This window comes from Dermacentor variabilis, chromosome 11 (assembly GCF_050947875.1).
Source record: "Dermacentor variabilis isolate Ectoservices chromosome 11, ASM5094787v1, whole genome shotgun sequence".
Lineage (NCBI taxonomy): Eukaryota > Metazoa > Arthropoda > Arachnida > Ixodida > Ixodidae > Dermacentor > Dermacentor variabilis.
The window spans coordinates 119,447,083-119,453,409 of NC_134578.1; the positions used below are offsets into that span (position 1 = coordinate 119,447,083).

Here is a 6,327-nt window from a genome sequence, read left to right on the forward strand (position 1 = left end):
TGACTCTTCCCATGCTCAAGACGATTTTTTCCTATCACCCGTCCTTTTTCCTCTTCATTTTTAATCTGTTTGCTTCACTACTTCAATGACTGTCCCCTTACATCTCACATTGCTAATCCCCTTAAAGAGAATCTCCCCTCTACCATTACACCTGACCGTTACCTCTCCTTTCTTACAGATCAAAGAAAGCGCGCACTTCTTATTCGTCTATATCGAATCATTTCATCGTTCACTTTCCCGGACTCCTCCTAATTCTTTCTACCTTTTCCTTCATCGGTTTCCTTTCCCTCTCCTCTTTCCCTGTCTCCACTTTATATCCCTCCCACCTTGCCCTTCGCCTTTCGTCTTATAGTGTCCTTGGTTATGCCAACAAAGGTGGAGCTTGTCTCCGGGGACACTATAGACGGAATGGCTGCTTTCTTCTTTTAGCAGTTTAGCTTCTCTTTCCATCCTTCTCTGTGCCCTAGATACACCTTCTCAACCTGCCTGACATCATTTTCAGCTTTCTTGCAGTTCTTCCGTTGACCTGCTGTCCAGTGGATTCTGCAACCCCACTGCCGCCTGATGTCAAGTCACCCCTACCGGAACCATCCGGTTATGCCAATACTCCTCCAGGCCGGTGCAGTCTGGTCTACCGGAAACTTTGCACCGCTTTTCGGAACCCTGATGGACCTGCTGGCCTCCTTGGACCATGCTCTCTTAAGACGTCCTAGTTCCTTTTCCCCCTTTTCCTCCTACTAAATAAAATATTGGACGCAACGAGACCTCACCCGTCCCACGCCGATGCAGCCAAGTCCTCCGCCGTCCTATCCCCTCCTGGTGTGCATAAACATACGTCACGGCGGGCAGCAGAACTTGCTGATATAATTGGCGCTTGTTCTTGGGAGTGAGCGCTGCGTGCATTTGTAGGTATGACGTGGCTTTTAGCGCCAACGTCTCGGCCTTGCGTTGAAGATGTTCAACGTGGTCGAAAAAAGATAATCGGCGATCGATCATCACGCGCAATAACTTTACCGCGTTACGAAAGTTCAGGCCTTCTTTTCTCCCGGTCTATATTTATAGTAGGTAGGCTCTTCTCCATTCCGCCCTTGCCAAAAGAAAAGAGGACGCAAATGGACTTGTCATGGTTAAGTTCAATTTAGCCATTTGCGACCAATCCTTAATGCGGTTTATGGCTTCCGTCGCTTTATCGATCATTGCTTGTCGGTTTCTGGCCGGTACGAGGAGGACCGTGTCATCCGCGTATTGCACGCGGATCCCCTCCGGCATCGGCAATCGCAGCAGCCCATACACCACCGCGTTCCAGAGCATGGGCGACGGCGGAGATCCCTGAGGGCTCCCCAGCGACTCCTCCGCCGTCACCGCCCCCGAGTGCGACCGGAACGTTACGGTGCGGTGGCTCAAGAACGCATGTAATAAGCGCGCCAAGTTGGTCGGGCATCCGCGCTCCCTGAAATAATTCAAAACCGATAGATGCCACACGCTGTCGAACGCTCCCTGAAAGTCTAGGGAGATGAGCGTCACTGGCGTGTTTTGGGAGCGGTGCGTATGAATAAAATGGCAGAGATCTTGCAACGCCATCTTTGCGCTTTTGCCGTGTGTAAAGCCATACTGATCCGGGTGAATGAGTCCCCGCGTGACCAAAAAATAGGTAGAGGCGGCCGTGTAGTAGCCTTTCTTATACCTTCCCCAATATAGATGACTTATATATCGGACGATATGCCGTTGGGAGGTCTAATGGCCGACCTGGTTTGCATATAAATATGACTTTGCTCAGTCGCCAGGTTTGCGGAAAGTATCCCAGCGCGAGTGTCGCGTTAAAAAGCATGACGACGAACTTAGGGTGGGCGCGACAGATGGAGGCTACGATGTCGGTCGTGTGGCCGTCCGGTCCGGACGCCGTATTCGCTGGCAATTTTCGCAATATAGCTCCTATTTCGCCCCCTTGTAAATCCGCCATCTTCGATAGCGGCAGGGTAGGGCCGCTGCATACGTTTGCGGATCTCGCTGTGACACGGTGCGTCGCTATCTTCTCGGTCTCTGTGAATTAACGTATCGAGCAATAATTGCGCCGACTGCAGCACACCCTCCGTCAAGTCACCGTCGGGTTTACGCAGCGGAGGCAGCACGGTTCTTGCAGTTGTTTTTCTGAAAGCTCTTTTAAAAATTGGAGGACGCTTAAGCTTCGCCTTCAAGAGTGGAACGCGAAAGCGTTCCCATCGACCCGCCAAGGGGTGTAAGACAATGTGCTACGGCGCAGGGATCACTTACGAGGCGCCCCGCATCGGACTTTGCGGCCACCTATCACACGGAGAGCGTCGAGCAACGCAGCGTTCGGCGCGGCAACGAAACGTGCGCCTGAGCAAACGGAACGAACCAAAGCACTCGGTGTCTCGGAGGGGGAAACGATGTACGCCAGCCAAACGTCGTGATCGGCACGGGCAGAGAGATAGATAGATAGTGATCTAAAGAAAGGAACGGCGCTTGATTCTGCAACCCGCGTGGGAGCACGGCGAAGCGTCGTCAGGGGAGAGGGAGTCGGAGCCGCGACGCGCCTGGCACCGGTCCGCGCACAGCCCCAATGCGCGCATGGCGCGCCACCTGTCGGGGCAGCGCCGTACATTGAGAGGAGGGGGTCTCCTGTGTTTGCCGCAAGATGGCTCTGCGTGTGCGATAAGCGCAGAAGAAATGTAGCGGAAACTTACTTCGCTACTCGTGTAAATGCGACTTCTGTAAGCTACATGCTCATAATTACCGATATACACCGCAGTATAACTTTCTACGGCACGTTTTTAAGGCAACACCGCGTTCACTAGAAGCGCGTTTGTACCGCTTTCAAGCGTCGAACTCGTGGCTGAGTGGTAGCGTCTCCGCCTCACACTCCGGAGACCCTGGTTCGATTCCCACCCAGCCCATCTTGGAAGTTGCTTTTTATTTATGAAGTGCCTGCCGTGATTTATCGCTCACGGCCAACGCCGCGGACGCCGACGACACCGGCTTTTCTGCGACACGAGCTCCTTAACGCTATCGCGTTAAAAGGTTCGGCATATAGGGAACCCAAGCTCAAGTTTGGGCGCGCGACGACAGCGCCCGCTGCTGCTCCAGCGGGCGAGCCGTGCGAAACGGGATAGATGGCGCCCGCGCAGCTGCAGGCGCAACCAGTTTGCAGGCGGCCACTGTACGTTTGCGCCCGCGCTATTCAGTCGAGACGAGGCACTGAAGCGTCGCGCCATTAGCTGGGTACGTTGTCAAAAGGCTTGTTGCGCGAAGTTGCGTTTCCACAATGGCAAAAGTAGCCCCGCCGAAGCGAAAGCGCGGTCCGAAGTACTGCTGTGTCGTGGACTGCCACAACAGTGCAGACAACACCAAGGAACGCGCTGATCCTGTGAAACTGTATCGATTCCCGGGCAGGTCGTATGAGAAAGAAAGGCGACAAGCGTGGATCACCGCCGTAAGGAGAATCAAGTAAGTCCTAGCTGAAAGATGTTCCGACCGTTTCACTTCTTCGCTTTGGTTTGGAACGCAGCGCATGCACGCAACGACAGTAATGGCATGCTCGTTGTCTTCTCGCATCGCTAGTGTTGTGAAAGCGCAGCTACGACTGTGTGGTGCAACAACATTGCATTTTCATTCCTAGTGTTTGTTAGACTTCGTTGTTCAAAGTTCACAAGCAAAGTGGTCGCGCGGTAAGCGTTGCCGTGTTCGTTTAATCAAACTAAGCTACGCACGTTTTGAAATGTTCGGCGCTCGCAATTTAGGCTTCGGGAAACTAGCTTTATCGCGTGGGAATGAACTTCTCTTCCTTTCAGCAAAATTTATCGTTTGTTTTGTTTTTGTGGCTTTATTAAGGCGGTATTTAAGACTGCGAATCTCACTGGCACTTAATACGTGCTATGCTTGAGCAACACGTGGGTTCTTTCAGTTGCCATTTTCGGAGCTTGTGTGATTCTCTGCCGTGTTCGAGCGTGTGCGCGGGTATGTGTGTATGTGCATGCGTGTGCCATGGCGGCTAACAAGCAATTGCTGTTCTTTCTTACACAGTCCCGATGGAACTCCGTGGTTGCCCAAAGAGCATACACGAATTAGCAGCACTCATTTCGTGGGCAACTGCAAGAGCGACATTAAACAGCACCCATCCTACATCCCGTCCATTTTTCCGCCTGTCTACAGAAAAAAGGCACCTGACAGGAACAGGGCGCAAAGGTAGGAAAGCAAAAATGTGAAGCTCTTAATGGAAACTATAGCAATTTGTTTTCTAATAGATATGTCGTCACACTTGCCTGATTCATGAAATGTTTGCATGCGTGGTGCAAAGGCTGCATGGACAAGCACTCGGTGCTTTTATTTCATTACAGGTTTGGTTGTAGCCTCTACAAAATTGGCGTTGATCTTGGCGTTTGTTAAATGCAGGTGGCAAACACGTTTCGACAGGGCAGTCTCATCTCGGAAGCTTCATGCAGGAGATGAGGATCCCTCCCAAAGCACAGCTGATGGAGCAACAATGCAGGATTGAGAAACCTCCATTCTGGATGATCTGCCTCCTATAACGGATTTTAGTGATACATCTGTGGAAACATGCTCAGCTTGTCCTTCGCATAACGGCATCGCTGATTCAGATCCGTTGATACATGATGCAGCAGAAGAAAGTAATTGTGCTCGAAGGAAAGACGCTGTAAGGACACATTTGATTTGAATACTGGTCCTCGAGCTACTTAATGAAGCACCAAAAAGCTGTCTAAATACCCCAACAATGTCTGTGTGCCATTCTTTCAGACATGCCAAACAGAGGAATTCACGACTCCGGCAAGGCTGTCTATACTTCTCTCAGCAACAAATGGAACGTAGGCGTCTACTCAAGTTGTGCACACAGAAATGAGTCACAAGGTTGGAAAATAATGATGTTGGTCCTTATCTGCTACGCTGAATTGTGAAGATGTCTTGCTGTTAGCATTCAAATTCTTATTTAATAGTAATTAACGTGCATTATTTCGCAGACTTCATTTTGTTAGTCCTGCCTAAAACTCATTTTATAGTGGTGTTACTTATTTCCAGGATCAATGAATTTATTTCAACTAGAGTGCAATTAAATTTTTCCACTTTGTTTTCCTCGTACCTATTTCTCTTTTTTATTTCATCATGCTGTGTTTTTTTTCATCCTGAAGGTTGCAAGCACGGATGGGAATTGGAAGCGAGACTGTGGATTTCGGGGCTTTGAGTCTGTAAAGTAAAAGCAAGAGGCACTGCAAGATTTGTGTGGTGTGACCCTGCAAGTATTCTGCCTTCTTTTGAACATGTTGCCACCACCAAGGTACAGGTGCAATGCGATGTCAAGTGAGGACAAGCTGTGCTTCTTCCTGGCCAAGCTGCGTCTTGGGATAAAGTACAGTGCCCTAGGAGCAGTATTTAGTGTTACAGCCACAACAGCATCAACCGTGTTTAGGCAAACGCTTGGTATTCTGAGCATTGCCCTGAAGAACTCGGTCTTCATGCCTTCCCGGGAAATAATCAAGCTTTCTTTGCCTGACCCATTTAAAGAAAACTATCCAAATTGCATCTTAATAATAGACTGCACAGAGATCTGCACAGACATACCCTCAAATCCCGATTGTCAGCACATGCTGTATTCACATTACAAAGGAGGATACACACTGAAGGTCTTAGTAGGCATAATTCCTAATGGCATATTAAGTTTCATATCCAAGGTATACGGAAGACGACACACTGATTCGTTGATAACACAAGACTCTGGCTTCCTGCAGCTTCTCAAACCAGGGGACTTAATTTTAAGTGACAAAACATTTCCAAGCATCCGAACAACTAGAGGGGAGTGGTGCGGTGCTGCTCATGCCGCCTTTTAATTCAGGAGGCAGTAAACTGTCTGCACACGACATGGAGATTACATACAAGATTGCTTCAGTGCGCATCCATGTAGAAAGAGTAATCCAAAGGTTGAAGATTTATCGTATCCTAAGGAACAGAGTACCGCTAAGCCTGGTCCCACACATGAACAAAGTCATTTCAGTATGTGCGGCCCTTGTGAACATGCACGCACCCATAATCAAGAAATAAGTGCTTTGCTTTCCGTGATGTCGGTAAATTGGTTTATTTGCTTGCATTCATTTTCTGCAGTTTCATGTTAGCGTCAAAGTGACTTGACAACTGCAATTATATACTGGTTAATGAATAAATGTCTGCATTAATTGCCGCAGTAAGTGTTCTTTGCTGAAATTAATTTAGTGGCAAGAGGTTATACAATGGTCACCTTGTGTTTTGTCACTGCAGATGCATGCGTTTGCCTTATCTTGCTTACAAAGCAGCAAAATGCTG

The 6,327-nt window shown here is 49.1% G+C and overlaps 1 pseudogene; it reads left to right on the forward strand.

Annotated features, from left to right (window-relative positions):
* Window positions 1–3,283: 3,283 nt before the first annotated feature.
* On the forward strand, window positions 3,284–6,069 carry LOC142563473 (uncharacterized; annotated as a pseudogene).
* Window positions 6,070–6,327: the final 258 nt, after the last annotated feature.